This window comes from Manacus candei, unplaced genomic scaffold (assembly GCF_025592945.1).
Source record: "Manacus candei isolate 608988 ecotype Guabito, Panama unplaced genomic scaffold, ASM2559294v1 h1tg000008l, whole genome shotgun sequence".
NCBI classification, from domain to species: Eukaryota; Metazoa; Chordata; class Aves; order Passeriformes; family Pipridae; genus Manacus; species Manacus candei.
Genome location: NW_026138056.1, coordinates 32077436 through 32094086, shown reverse-complemented (window position 1 = coordinate 32094086; position 16651 = coordinate 32077436). Strand labels below are relative to the sequence as shown.

The 16651-nt window shown below is 38.1% G+C and overlaps 1 long non-coding RNA gene across 1 annotated transcript; it reads left to right on the top strand.

Annotated features, from left to right (window-relative positions):
- Positions 1–494: 494 nt before the first annotated feature.
- Positions 495–3012, top strand: LOC127462870 (uncharacterized). Its single transcript, XR_007900584.1, has 3 exons — positions 495–514; positions 1133–1172; positions 2976–3012. It is a non-coding gene; the product is annotated as an uncharacterized LOC127462870 (long non-coding RNA).
- Positions 3013–16651: the final 13639 nt, after the last annotated feature.

The window sequence follows — 16651 nt, the reverse complement described above, 5'->3', positions numbered from 1 at the left end:
GTAAATTCAGCTGAAGTCACTTGGCTGGTCAACACTAGGGGATCTTCCAACTGTTCTGGTCTTGCCCAAACAAAACCCCCACACATTGTGGGAGGAGATAAGGTCCCCATACTACATATGCGGAAGTGGTTTGGGAAGTCGGTGCGGTTTTCTCCTCCCACAGGAAAAGGCAAACCCATTTTTGTGATTGTCTTTGCTCAGGGACCAGGATGTACCTGGTGGGTGACGTGGGAAGATGAGGAAACCTCATGTGCCTCAAGGAGATCTAAACTTGAGAGAAAAATAATCCATGTTCTAGATTGTATGTTGCAGGAAGTAAAGTAACAGGACAATGAAGAGCGAATTCTGTGAGGAGCAAAGAATGTGAGACAATGGGCCAAGCCAGGGTGGTATCAGTGCCCAATGATCGATGGTACTGCTTCTTTTGTCCTGAGTACCCATCTCAACGGAATGGAGCCCAACAGCTGGAGGGGCGGAAGAAGGCCGTAAGATGGGATCTATGAAAGCACAGGAGGTAGTCAGATATGGGATCTGAGAATGACGCAAATGGTATGGAATAAGGGGTGGAGATTGTATTGGGTCTGACTGAGATGGTGTTCATTTCCCCATAGTAGCCCTCACAGTGTTGTACTTTGCATTGTTAGCCAGAAGAGTGTTGATAATGCACCAGTGTTTTGACTACTGCTGAACACAGTATCAATATTGTGGCATTCCTTCCTCAGTCGAGGGCAAGATTCTGGGAGGGGACACAAGTAGGCCAGCTGACCCAAACTAACCAAAGGAGTATTCCATATCACATGATGTCAGATCAGATATAAAAGCTAAAGCAAGGAGCAGAAAAGTGGGCATTCATTGTGATGCCCTGAGACATTGCAGAGAAAGAGCTGCAGGCCAATTGAGTGTATAAGATATGAAGAGCAGGTCCTTTAATTAGACTCTCAGGCCCAGGGAAATACACATGATGCACGTTCACCCCGGCAGTGGTTCTACGATTTTATAATATGGTCTGTCCAATCTCACAACTATCCATCCCCCAGTTCCTCCCAGTTCTACCCTCCTACTCGCTTCTTTGGGAATTGAGTCCGGGGTCTTTGGGACACCTTCTTCCTCATTTTCATCTTTTTCACAACAGGTACAGTCCTTGGAGTTCCTCCAGAGTTCTGGGCTTGAAGGTCACTTTGTCTGTCATGGTATCTTATTCAGGCCTAGGGTGTGATGTTCTTAAACAGAGGTGTTTTTCCAAAATTCTACCTTGAAGAGAAATCTAAACACTGTGAAGGAATTTAGAGGGTTTGATATGAAATTGGGTAATAGGGTTGGGTATGTATAAACAACTGTGTTAAAGGGTGGTATATCATACAGCTACATTAAAATCTACATTTACTGCACAACTACTTCCAAGATCTACAAAAAGCTAAAAAAATCCAAAAAGTTTGAAGGTATCAGTTGTCTCCAACGGCTGCCTGCTGAGGAACCATTACGTGTGTTGAAGCCCTGCTTCTTGGAAATGGCCAACCATCACTGCTGATGGGAAGTAGAGAATAAACCGTGTTATCTTTCGCTTCACTTTTGTGCACCCAAGCTTTCAGTTTTGCTTTAAATAAACTGCCTTAAACCAACCCCTGAGTTGTTTTCCATCCTGCTTTCTCCTCTGTCCATCTGGGAAGGGGAGTGATAAAGCAGTTGGGTGGGCACCTGGCATCCAGCCAAGGTCAACCCACCACAATCATAAATCAAGCAAATTACTTGAACACTGAAATTATTTGATTGACAGTCAAAGGATGCAAGCAATAATTTAATTTGAAACAATGACAGAAAAATATTTATAGTATAATAAGACAAAAGATATTGTGTTCTAAACCTAGTATTAAAGATTTTTGCAGTCTTAGCATAGACTGTTGTGAATCTGTCTAGATATAAACAGATAGAGAATTGTGATCCTGTAATTGTAATGCTAACTCCACAAAAGTTAAGGTCAACAGAACTCAAACATATGGTATTTATCAAGTAAGTTTATTTTACTGCATGTGATCATATGATTTTACTTTTGCTTAGACTTCCTATAACTCATGTATTCTTCCTTTTTCAATTACTGAAGGTAATTTAATAATTCTGTCTTTTAAACAAAGAGCAGTTATTGCTCAAATGCCAAAGAATTACTTTGGCAGACTAAAAGCAGGGTATAATGGCTGAAGATGTTAATCTGAAAATTTTACTGTGGGAATGTAGATCATTTTCTGAGCTTTATTTTGTGCAATGTGGGAGACCAAAAGGTACACTAAAACTTGTGTTGATTGTGATTAATGCTTAATTCTAGTAAATTTAAAATCTGTGTGCTCAGCACCTGTGATCTATTGGTCTTTCTACTCCATATACTAAGAAAGGACTGTTAAAATTAATTTAGAAAGTATTGTTTAAATTAATTTTTTTAGAATATCCTCTATTTTTTTTCTGTTGTATAAGCGTGTAGTAACACAGATTTTCAGAGAGGAATGAACAGATGTGAAAAATTAATTCAAATATTTTGTGTACCAAAATAGCAACAGAAGACTCCCCTTTGTTGACAATTCGTTTATAAAGCAAGCAGGTTCTACCATGTCATATTAGACTAGAAGAATCTTTTAGAGAATACTTAGAGAATATTAAAAAATAATAATAAAAAAGACAATTTAAATATTTCATGAGGACAGGGGAATGTGGACAAAATTATGAGTAATATATTAGGATTTCCATTGTTTTATACAGTCAGAATTCTTGAGCCGTAAAATGAATGAAATGTAAACTGGAGCTCCAAATGTGAATAGTTTCTTCTCAAAAATTCATTTTCAGAGTCATACCTAGGAAATTCACATTCACAGAAAACTTGTGGCACAAGAGCAATCCCCTGTAACAGTAACTGAATACATGTGTTATTTTTCAGTTGTTCCTTTTGCTACCAGAAAGTTTTGTCCTTGGTTTGTTCCTGCCGTTTTTAGAAATGGAAACCTTAAGGAAGGTCAGACCTTCAAGAACAGAAACCTGTCAAAGCAGGCCATGTGTGAGACAGACTTGGCAATTCTTCTTAGCAGGATTTTGGCTCCAAAAATGTGAAAGAGATTATGCAAAGGTAGTGCAACAGTTTAGAATTTACCTCAGGTCTTCTCTTCAGCAGTTTGCCTCCAGTCACTGTAGCAGATTACCTTCCTCACTATTCCTGTGTGACTCCTTCCCAGTGACTAACTCGGTCTAATAAGTGTTCTCAGTATTTCCTGGGATAGTCACAGTGCCCCTGTTTGCAGATATTTGGCTTCATGATAGTGAAAAATTCCAATATCACATATCAGATATAGCCATGAGATTTATCTGTACTGTAAGAAACAAAATGTTCTCTCTTTTCTATGGTGAGTAAAAAGTTCATGGTTGTTCTTATTACTTACCTTTTTTCTCAAGAGCAAATAAACCCATCTTTCTTGACTACCTCATCATTCCTTATTTCTTTCTGTCAGGTATTATCACCTGTTTTTCATTTTTTTCTGTTAAACCACTCTTATACCCAGTATATAGATTTATACTTTCCCATTAAGTACTATGCCCTGTCCCTTAACAGATAGTTATTATTATCCTGTCCCATGGGCTCTCTCCACTCCTTCTAATGTTTATGAAAACAGGCTATGACTTGGGCCCTATCAGTCAAGATGGTTGCTCAGGACAGAGGAGCGGCATCGTTGAATATCAAACACCAATATCACTTCAGTTTGGGTCATTGTTACACTTGCCTGGTTCCTCGTGAAGCTCACTGTTTTGTTAGTTCAGGTCATTCCCGCTATATCACCTTCTACAAGATATAACTCATATCACAAATTATTATTCCCCCAACGAGACACATGAGGGTCTCCCCATCCTTACACATTACCCACCAAGTACACTCACATCATGGAGGGAAGAGAATCCCAAAAATATGCTTGCCTTTTCCTAAGGGAGGAACAATCCACGCCATCTTCCCCTATCGCTTTCCTATGCGCACTATGGGGACCTAAACTCCTCCCACAGTATGTAAGGGGTTTTGTTTGGGCAGGACACAATTTTGTATTCTGTTGTAATTATGGGAGTTGTGGAACTTGGTGTCTCAAAAATAAGTGTCCTACATATGGCAATGACTGCAGATCTGCGACACAGATGGGCATGCTGCAAAATTATGCAAAGAAATACTGTGCATACAGTCACAGAAGTTGAAATTAAAGCTGTAATTACAGTAGCAGAAGAGCCACCTATGCAAACTATGCCTAATGCAAACAATAAAGATAACAAGAGAAACTCTCTTACCAGTAAACTTCAGATAGACATCTAATGTTCCTGTCAGAAGATATCTACAATAATAAAAAGGTATAAACCTAGAAAGGGAGGTGAGGTAAAACAATCAGAACAGTATTGAAAGGCACCACCAAAACACAATCACCAATATTCAGCTTAATGAATCTTTAGAATAGTTAGCCTGGGAATGTGGTGAAAACCTAATTATTTGGAACTGGACAAAGTCCTAAACAGTATAATATTTTACTGACATGAGAGAAATGGATGATCTAATAAATATTTCCATCTTATTTTCCATTTCTAACCCCTGTGATTTTAAGCCTCCCAAATAACTATTTTTTACTTTGTAGTCCTGTATTTGGTGAGAAAACTCTATAAAATTCTGTTATCAGAAGAGAACCATAAATAATTTCCATTTTTCTCTTTCTACCAATAAACACCTCTGCTGCATTTATTACTTTACAGGCACAGGGCATGGTCAGTGTCTGAAAGACCAAGTCATCTGGGAGCAAGGTATGGTTATGCCACCTATGTAAGCTTTTGGTAGGACTGTGACTTCTCTTTTTCCCTTTGCTTATAGGCAAAAGGGAAGATGATTGATGTAAAGGATACTCAAAAACACCAGCTGTGACAGGTGTGGAACACGTGAAGGGCCTTAAGGGGAAGCCGTATGAGGAGCAGCTGAGGGCACTTGATCTGTTCAGCCTGGAGAAGAGGAGATTGAGGAGAGACCTCATTGCAGTTACATCTTCCTCGTGAGGGAAACAGGAGGGGCAGGAACTGATCTCTTCTCTGTGGTGACGCAAGGGAATGGCCTGAAGTTGTGTCAGGGGAGGTTTAGGTTGGATATGAGAAAGAGGTTCTTCACCCAGGGAGTGGTTGGGTACTAGAACAGACTCCCCAGGGAAGTGGTCACAGCAGCAAGCTTGACAGAGTTCAAGAAGCATTTGGATGATACTCTCAGGCTCTTGGGGATGATTCTGTGCAGGGCTAAGGGCTGAACTCGATGATCCTTGTGGGTCCCTTGGAACTCAGCATACACTGTGACTGTGATTTTGTGATGTGAAAGTCAGGAGCTAAGAACAATCATTCTGGAGCAGGAGGTTAGAGAACAGGCAGCTTGAGACGGCTAAAATTTCTAACTATGTGGAGATTTTAAAAGGCTCTGTCGTCATATAGGGCTTATTATGGATGCCACTACAATTGCAGCTCTCCCTCAAATGATGATAAAAGGATGGAAAGTAGGATAAAGCATAAAAGCAGGAAAAGGCCCAACGTCTTAACCACTGGTCCTTCCATGTTTTCTGCAAACCTGTCAAACTTGTCTTCATTCCTTGGAGGAATCTCATATTCATGTGTTTTCTTCCACTTTGTATATCTAAAACATTTATAATATGGGCCAGGACTGTTTTACACTATGTAGATATCTCATGTGAAGTACAACAGAGTCCAAGACTGCAAGAATATTTTTATTATCTGAGAAATTGTAATTATACATGTAAAAACATGAACATCCTAACATGCCATCTGAGTTAGTGATGCACAGAAGTGCACGAGTAGAAAGAGTGCATGTTGCATGAACTTGAATGACACTAAAAGATGCATTACAGGGTCCTTTGTACAGGTTGATGATGACCATCTGACCAGCCTCATTATCCAAATGAAAAGGTTAAATGCATTTCCTACCATGTGGCACCCTACATGAGGGAAAACAAGCAATGCTTATTCTTTCCACGTTAAAGCAATCAGTAAACAAAATATAGAAAGATGCTATTTAATAGGCAATTGGAAATAGCAATGAAATAATTCTCCCTTTCTGTGGAATTCAATTAGTGTTGAATTGTCTGTGCAGGGACATAGCTGCAGTCAGAAGAAAAATAATAAATATCTATGCTGAACTGGTAAGCTGATAGGAGAAAAGATATGGACTGGAACTCTTCCATGCTAGAAAATATTGAACCTGTTTTTTCACCTCTTGAGTGAGTGCTTTTATACAAAAAGTACCATTGATGCCACAGCATTCTTCCACAATCTTAAATAAGATTAGCAATGGAAGTATAAGTTATGTAGCAACCATTACTGTTAAGCATTTGTGTTCAGGGAGTATCTATTACATTGAGTGCCTCCACCTCATTGTGGAATCCAAATCAGATTCTGATGGGACAGAATTAGTGAGTATATGCATAGACAAAAACAAAAATCTAGACAAACAGAAAATTTTAAATTAAGATAACTAAATATAGATTCCTCTGGTTCTGGTAGCAGCTAAGGAGAGAATTTCAAAATCATTGTTTTTTTTAGGCCTCTCAGTACTGCCTGTGATCCTTTATTGGTCCCAGCTCCAAGTGCAGGCTTTCAACAGGTTCTTTTTCTGGAATTCCATGGAAAATCATCACTGTATATCTTGCAGTGTCATGTGCCAGATGGAGGCATGATGTGGCAATTTTCAATACATTCATTTCTTGAAAAAATGTAGAAAAGGATGTATGAGATGTAAGTAGAACATATAAATACAATAAAATAAAGTATATGCGTACTTCAGAGGGTACGAATATGCTCCATCTCACTTATCTAAATAACAAATATCTAAAATCTTATCACAGAATCACAGAATATGCTGAGTTGGAAGGAACCCACGAGGATACAGGCCCATCCCCAAGAGTCACACCTTGTGCCCAAGAGCACTGTCCAAATGCTTCTTGAACTCTGTCAGGATTGGTGCTGTGACCACTTCACTGGGAGCCTGTTCCCATACCCAAGCCCCCTCTGGGTGAAGAGCCTTTTTCTAATATCCAAATATGACTGCATTTATCCTTGTTCCTTTTTCAGTCAATAGAAATAAATGAAGAAATCCAGAAGGTCCAACTTGGTCCATGTTAGTTATGCATTTTAGGTTAAAATAAGTCACCTTCTGCAACTGTCTTCTTCCTACCTGTGATTTTAAGTGTGTTACTGGATCAGACTTAAACAATTCAAAGTTAAAAATCTCAATTTGGGCAGAAAAATCCAACCTTATATGTCAGCCCGATGAAAGGAAAGGAGTAAAATGTTCCCAAAAGACATTTACTAATCGCTAAAACAAATTCAAGATTCTTATTCTTAGCCAGTAGACCTTATTTTCAAATAGTTCATGCAGATACAGTTTCAACCACATGCATAATGTTTCATGTAGGATGCAATTCTCTTTTAATACCACCAGTAACAGAAAAGCCATTTCAGCTGTGTCAGTGTGGAACATCAATGTCATCTGAAATCTAGTGACCTGTTAAATACAGGTATTTACACAGGGGTTATCTACCCCCCTACCCACATACATGCTTTCCTGACTGTACATCTTACATGAAAGCATTAAATATGGTAATGTTTAGTGTTTTTTTGTTGTTTTTCATTTTTAAATAAGGCTTGTATGATTAACAAAGGTTCTGATTTTCTGTTTTGTAACCTTTTCTTAGTTCTCTGGTACATTACAGTGCAGAAGTGTTTGGTGTACTCACTGTATCGAGAAAATGGCAACAAAGGAGAAAATGGAGAATGTTAATGGATATTGTTTCCAAGGAAACAAAGCACCAGAGAATATAAGAAAGCCAAGAAGGATGTAGTTTTTTTTCTCCAAGAAAACAAGGGAATAGAGGAAATGGAAAATGAGTAAATGACTTAGGTAAATAACTATCCATTGAAAAGATTATTGTATCAAAATTCTTTAAATGCTGTCATATGGATACCTTTGACTTATTTTCAAACCCTGCCTTAACTTCATTTTTTTGTTCTTGTTCCTTAGTACTTCACATTGTGAAAAGAGAAATGCCATTCACTGCTTATGATGTAATGTTTAGCAATACATGCTTTTTGTTCAAGACATTATCCATGAACATACTTTTTAATTTTTGAAACTAAATCCTGACTGTATAGGAAGGAGTTCTAGTATATTTAATGGGGCACTGGGGGATGCTTAGGGGAGTGGGGTGGGGAAAGTAAGGGGGAAAAAAGCAAAGTCTATTACACTTTTCAGATATCCCTGGTTCAAATACAAGTAAAAAAATATTTTCAGCCTACACAAACAGGTTGATGTCTCAAGATTAATGCAGGTTTTGATGTTTTACTATCAAATAGATACCATACTATGTCATCCTAATACCCAGAAGTTCAGAGGTTAACAATTTTAGCAATCAGGTTTCCAGTTTTTAGACCAACAGCCAGGTGTAACATTTGGAACATGGGCTGGCTTGAGGTTCATAATTAGGACAATGATCTGTTCCCAGTCCCAAAGAAAGCAGGGAGTCTGAGATTGTCGTGGTTTGAACCTTGTTTTCCCCCAGAGGCTAAGAAAAGTGGTAGACCCCAAGGGGTGGAAACCCCTGGAAGTTTTGAAGTTCTGTCCAATGGGCGCTCCTGCAAAAATGTCAACATCCCACAAGCTCACCGGAAGAGATGAGTTGTAGTTGTAGTTTAGTTGTTGAGGAGAGGTGGCCATGTTGTAGAGCCACGAGGAAGGGGCTCTGAGCCCCTTGGGCCCTCTGGGGCCTCCCAGCCCCTGGCTGGGGGGTTGCAGGGACCTGGAACAGCATAAAGCTGGGCTAGGTGCCTGTAGTTATGCCGGGATATGTTTTCTCCATGGGTGCAGAGCAACAGCTGGCACTGACCAGAGAAACGGTGGCAGAGAGCCAGAGATAAGGACCTGAACCGGAGAAGTAACAGAGACATGCAGCACCAGAGAAAGGACTCCTGGAAGGAGAGCCGGGAAAAAGAGAGCCAGCAGCCTGAGAGACAGAGTTCTGGGGGTAAGACTGTACCAGCCCCCCAAACTCCTTTGAGATGGACTCCTATTAAGGAGAAGAGTTTTAGACATGCAGCACCGGAGAGAGAGAGAGGAGCTAAGAAGCTCAAAAGACGTCCCGGAGCTGGACCGGGACGACCAGAGGAATGCAGGGGGAGTTGACCTTGGCTCCCCCTCCTTGCACTGCTGCCACGGTGGCAGCCTGAGAGACAGGGCACAGAGGCCCTGCAAGGAGCTGAGTCTCCTGGAGATACCAGACCATCACAAAACCCCCTGTGCTCATGATATGACGTGGTGAAACGACCTTGTCTGGGGTTACGAAGCCCACGGAAGACCCCTTGGTTGTGAAGCGATGGGGCCGAGAGAGAGGCTTGGATACCTCCCTCGTGAGTGCTGGCAGAAAGCCAGCTATCAGCTGCTGCATGCATGTGAAGAAGAAACCTGCTACCTCAGAAGATGCTGCTGTTCAGAGACTGGAAGGAATCTGTCCTTCTTTCCCTCCTGGACTTTTATTTGGAGGGGAGAAGAGATCTGATCATTGTAAATACATATGTCATGGTAGAGATAGTTGTGATCATGTGTATAATGTGATATGGTATTTATTTTGTACAGTCATTGTAATATATTCCCTTTCCCCCACTTTGAGTCTGGTGTGTTTTGTCTGGAAAAGCCCATCTCACATTAGGTTGAGATGTGGGAAGGGAAATGGAGCTAGGGGATTGGATTTTGGGGCTATCTCAAACCATGACAGAGATGAATCATGATATACCAGAGAAAGAAATGAGAAAATGGCCGTATTTAAAGATGTAAGCCAATTTGGAGATACATAAGAAACTCCTGAGTGAAAAAGGGGAGCAATAGTAGGTAATAGGCATGTTTAGGTTTCACTGTCAATTTTTATGTGTTGTTTGCAAATAATTTGACTAAGGACAAGTCTGACATGACTGATTGAGCAAGAGATTAGATTTGACATATATATATATGTGTATATATATATATCTATAAATGAATTTTTGACAGAAAGGCATGTGACAGTTTTTTTCTCCAACCAACCTAAAGTTGGCTGAACAGTAATTTACAAAGTTTTTTTATCACTCACACACAAAAATCAACTGAATTTTATTATTTGGAGGACGTTTAAGTCAGAAACAAGCTATCCCTTAAGATATTTGTTTATTGTATTCATTTGTCACATGGCAAAGGGAATTTTTGTGTGGTACAGTCCTGGAGGTAAACTGAACTGCACAGAAGGTGGCAGAAGAAAGGCTTCAAAGCTGCCCAATGAGAGTAGAATTAATGGAATGACGAATGGAAGCTCTTGGAGTTTTCCCCCCCCCGCTACCCCTGCCCCCTCCCAACCCCTGACATGCCCCCTCCCCCCCTCAAAAAAAAAAAAAAGAAATGCTGTGGAAGAGAAAATAGCAATGGAGGCTTTCTGAGATCCTGAAGTAAAGCTGAAAAAGTGAAGAATTTGACCATGGCGAGACAACAAACTGTGACTGTGTTCAAGAGGCTTTCACATTCTCTATTTAAAAAAAAAAATCTTAAGGTTGATAGAGGCATGCAAGATGAAGGAAAGTACACCCCGGGACAATAGAAAAGAAGAAATGTATATTTATTTTAGATTCCGCTAGACAACTTTTTAATGCTTAAGTTATGCTTGTTTATAATGCCTATGTGCTCATAATGTATCTTAGCTTAAAACACACCCAGGACCAAACAGAAAAATGAGAAGAAAACATTTTCTGTTATTAGAGTATGTGGCTAGCAATGATTCTTACATACTTTTCTTAACATATTTATTTCAGTGGAAAAGTTATCTTGACTCAATAGAAGACTTTCTGTGAGAAAGTATGTTGAGTTTTGGAGAATTCATTTGGAAGTGATTACCAAAGTTTTGAATGCTGAATAGTTGAAACCCAATAATAAGATGAATGCAGATTGTTTTATGAGAGATTCGATAGAATCAGTATGCATGCTCCAGAAGTTTTACATTAGGAAATAGTATAATGTTCTACCTTCAAATGGGAACTTTTTCAACTTTTCAAAATATATGGGATTTATTATGTCTATATGTACACTATAAGTGCAAAGGTGGAGATAATATTTTTCATATATAAGTAGACTGATATATGCTATAAAGACTTGGAAAGATTATGTTAAAGGTGACTTTCAAATTAAAATTTAATTAAAAAATCTTTTAATGAGTTTATTTCCATTAAAAAAGGCATATTGGAATTTAGAAAAGCCAATAATGAGAATAATTCAAATACTATGTCAAATGGTTGAGGATATTAGAAAAAATATATTTTATTTAAAAAAAATAATGCAAAGGCAATTTCTCCTACTAAACATTGCTCTTTCAGTGTCTTTTTTTTAATCTTGTGCAACAAATCTCTGCTTCTATCCAAATTATTTTTATTTCATGGCCGTTGTCTTCTTTTTCTCATAATATCGAAATATTGTTTCCTCAAATAATATTAGCTACCAGGTTAGTCACCTGACTGCAATATCCATATCTCCTTTTTCTCATCATGACCCACTCTGATCAGGGTTACTGACTTTTGATTACATTTCCAAGTTTTTAAATAAAAGTCTGTGAAGAATCAATTAAAAAAAAAATGATGATTATCCAAAATAGTTACAAGTTATTTAGGGTGATACTAGAGCATCCAGTTTACTGGGTTTTTTATTATTTAAACAAGAATAGAAAATCTGATTTAGAAAGATTGTTAGATATATTCATATATTTTGGTGTTATTCCTGAAACAGAGTGTTTGATTTAGTTCTCTAGTAATGAGAAAATATCTTTTCGTACTAATCCTGTTTTCACAGGCTCCTGTATTGGATTGTATAGCGTGCAGACTCATGTTTCAAAATGCATCATTCATCCTCAGAGCCGCAACAGGTGGATTTAAAAAGGCAACATATTTAAAAATAACAGTCACAGATGCTCACCTAATGAAAGAAGACTCACAGTTTGCACTTTAAAGTGTACTGACTGCTGTGTGCTCTCGTGGAAGTGTGTGAGACAGTTACTGAGAGCACAGAAAACACTATGAGTGTTGCTGGGTCTTCCACAGAAAGAAATATGTGTTGTGCAGTGCTTGTTTCTGATGTTGCAACCTTTCCTCTTCACTGTAAATATTTGTTGTTTTGTGGGAAAAAATGAGGAAAGGAGAATTGGTGGAGCAGAGGGCAGTGCTGGTTCTTGGTTCCCAGGGGTATTGAGCATATTTGTGCTGGCATATTTGAAGTGGGTGGGTTTCACAAGAAAAACTGAAGCAAAAACTTCAGGTTTACACAAATATTCAGAGTTAAATTTACACAACCAATTAAAAAATTTGGAGGAAGAAAAAGAGTTCCTTAATTCAAACTCTATGTTTAAGATCAGTATTTAAAATTCATACTAAGAGGCAGAGAGATAAAATAAGGTTGCAGGCCCTTGTGGACATATACAGATATTGTATTTTAATGGTTAAACCAGGTTCTAAAATAAGCAAATACAGAAATGAAAATTTATTTTTTTTAAAACTTAAATTTCTATGCAGGATAGTCTGTTCTGGGTTCACCAGCAGAAACTCAAACTCGATGGATTTCTAAATCTTTTCTTCTAAAAAAATTGTAGTGTTAACAAATAAATGTATAGGACTAAACATGGTGAAATAAGCAATGTATGAAATCTATCCTTGTTGATGGATTCTCTAAGGAATTTAAATTGGAAGAGCTTTGGGTTAAGGCTTTGAAAACCTCAGATAAACAACACGGTTTGATACCTCTTCCAACAGAGGGACATCCACAACTCCTCTGGGAAACATGGACCAGCCTTATAATAACAAATTTCTTCCTTATGTCTAATCTAAATCTACTCTCTTGAGTTTAAAACCATTACCCCTGCCCTGTCACCACAAGCCTTGGTAAAATGTCTCTCTCCATCTCTCTTTTAAGCCCTGTTTAAGCCCTGAAAGGATATAATAAGGTCGCCTTGGAGTCTTTCATTCTCCAGGCTAAACCCCTCTCTCTTAGCCTTTCTCACAGGAGATGTGCTCCAGTGCTGACCATTTTTGTAGACCTCCTCTAGACCTTCTCCAACAGGCTGAAACTCTACTTGTACTGGGGATGCCAGATTTAGGTGAGGTGTTCCAAGTGGGGTCTCGTTATTTACTTGGTTGAAATTATTAATATGCCAGTTATTTTGGTTCTGGTGTAAAAGAAAAAAATATGAATACTCTTCAGAAAGTCTGATATGTGGCTGGATTTTACATTACCACTGAGTAAATATGTCTTTTTCTCCATCATCTGATAGAATGTGCCCTATGTAAGTGGAAGGCAAGGAAATGTACAGTCTCTTTCCCCAAAAACCTGTCATGCATATAGTTTTCAGCAAGAGGAAGCTGAACATTCCAACGGAAAAGGTGTTACCACAGTAATAGCCCTCTCTTTCCTCCCACATTTGCCTCTTCCTCAAAATAGATCTATGGATCTGGAAGAAAACTCAATTCACTCCTGTTCATCACACAACTTTAAAATGTCTGTGTCTGAAATGCTGACATTTGAAGGTATTATTTTTGGATATAGGGGCTAAAGGGAGGTGACGAGAGGTTGAATATGAGTGATAGTGCCCAGAGCACCTTCTGTGTCTTAGAAGTGAAAACATATAGCACAACTTCCCAAGACTCTGCCTTCCAAAAGCATTCATTAGTAAAATCAGCTATGGTATGCAAGTGTAATATAGTTTGAAAAAGGTGGAGGTGGATGGGGTTTCCTCACCCTGCTGACTCAGGGAAGGTTTGGTAGAGAGATCTCAGCCTTCTTGGAAGAACGTAAGGAACAGTATTCACTTATTTTTATTTACACTGCTGTGTAAAAGATTTCCTCATTATATTCCTGGCATAAAATTTTTGCAATAACTCTCATGAGAAAAGATGTTGCCTTTCTCATCATTTCCCCAGTTAGTTGAGACAACATCTTGAAGTAGTACAGAGATGACTGGGATGGGGATACAAACAGGAATGTTTAAGACTCCTGTGTCAATGTCTGAACCACATAATTTTTCATAAGATATTTTTCTATTACTTAAAATGCTTCCCAAAGAAGAGTAGATGCACAAAAGATTCCTTCCTTCGAATAAATGAGAAAGCTTTAGGTCTGGGGGAGATGTGAGTGAGACAGTAAGTGACTTAGTAAGGTCTGACTTTATTCTTTCTAGAAGTGCTTGAAAAAATTCTAGAATGGTTTATTAATATTACAGAGATACATTAGTTTCTCCCCCGTGGCAGGTGAACAACACCTCTTACTGAACAATAAATGCTGAAACTCAGCAGCTGAGGTTGAAAACATCACTGTCTTTTTTTCTCCACAAATATCAGTAGTGACTATTACAGAGCAAATAACCAGTTAGTTAAAAGAATTATTTAAAGAAAATAAGAGCAACATTTTTAAAAAACCCTCCATAATTAACGTAGTAAGTCCATCTGTATGGACCAGTCAGAATTTCATTTTTATTAGCAAAAGGTGTTCTGCAAACATATAGGTATTTGTTTTATTTCTCATTTCCTTTAGTTGTTGTTAGAGATCAGTGGTCACATCAGTGAATACTGCAGTGCAGAGTGATGAATAGTACCCCCTAATTATCTAGGGCTTTTGTAACTGGGATCCCATTTCTTTGAAATCAGGAGACTTCCTGTGTTTTGTAATAGTTTGTCAAATAGACGACCAAGGAAAACAGCAAGATAGCATGTATTAAGCTGAGTAACACCTAAACAATGTATGTAGGACAGAGAAAGCATCTAAACTATCCTAATCTTGTAAGACATATATAGGCATTTAAAAAAGTTAAGTGGAAATATTTATTATTATAGATTCATTTAATAGTGTTATTAAATATTATATTCATTTAATAGTCTTGATACCATATAAATATTATTGTATTAAATTATTGCCACTTGGGTATAAATGCATATGTGAATGAGAATGTACCCTTGGCTCAATTTGACAATTCACATTGCATAATCTTTCCTCTACATTAGTCCCCAGAGGCACTAAGATTGCCCATGCATTTTAAATGTAGGTCAGGGTGACAGCCAGAGGGTTTCTCCAAAGAGAATATCCTCAAATGTTCATCTCAAGATACTCTTCTAAAGAGAAATTTTGATTCAGTAATTTTGTCTTCGAAAATTGTAGGGTTCTTACAACAAGATCTGTTTTATTGACATTAAATAATTGAATTATTTTTTTCTAGTTTATTTTAAACATTATTCTCTAAAATTTAGTCTTAGCCATTCCACAGATTTAATGACTTGGCTAGCTGTCTGGCAACAGAGTGAAGAAAGAAAGGCTCACTCTTCCAGCTACTACGTTTTCTATGTTTACACAGAATCACTATATGGCCTCAGCATAGCAAAAGGAGCCACTTTCCTGAACACAGTGTGCACTTAAGCCATAACCAACCTGACTGGCTTTTGGAAAATTGCTGCTTTTTTATGCAGGTTTTTGGTAGGGAGCCCTAGCTTATGGCTTGTGGAAAGGATTGCTTCAGCTCCAGGCTTCTTCTGCATCCTCAAAAATGTAAAAATTGTAGTTCTTACAAGCAGGTTTAAGCAGAGATGAGAGAGATTTTCTAAATTCAATATGTACATAAACAAACCCAAGTTCTTTTCAGAAACTATGTTAATTTATGTTTAAAATATACCTGGAATCAACCAAAGAAATAACATGATCTAGATCCTTCCTGACATCTCAGAAGATGTTGCATGACATAAGTACTCCTGCTTCTCCCCCTTTTCCTACCTCTTCCTTTTTTATATGAAACCAAATTTTTAGACTACTTGTTTTGGTTAATTTATATTTCCAATATTGACACCTGTTTGATTGGCACAGTATCTCATTAACTGCTGTTCTGTGATAACTGCCTACAATGTTGTTTATACGGCACCTCTGATGTGATGACTGCTACACTTGAAGTAACTAGAGCAGAAATTTAGTAAAAGTTCAATACAGAGCTGAGCAATTTAAAGACAAATTGCACTGTAAGCTAAAAGACTGTAAGCTCTCTTTATGTGCAACTCAGGCTGCCTGCTTTGAAGTGGAATCCTATCAAGAAAAGCCCTCAAGGCCTTGTCAACAGAGGAGATTGACTGTGGTCTGGTAGATTATTTAAAGGTCATTATTTTGGAAGAATTTCTGGCAGAATTCATACTGCCTTTTTGAGATAGGCGTATTTTAAAAAAATTACTATTTTATATTTTAAAACAAAACAACTCTTTACTGTTTAAACCTTGAAGGTTTTAATTTTCATTGTCAGTTACATGATTGTGCTCAAACTGGGATAAAAAAGCTATTGGACACAACTGTGCAAAATCCCATAAACTGCGATGGGCAGAACACAGCCTGATGCAGGACAGACGGGTTGGACCAATAGACTGTCTGCAGGTTTTAAAAAATGGTAATAAACTTTACCCTTCTTAAGACTCAAGAAAAAATAATCTTGCAATTCCATGGGAATATGAAATTAGAAATTGAAAAAAGACATGATATAGTAATTTATTAATTCTAGAATTGGGCAATGAGAGTGGTTCCTGTTGTAAG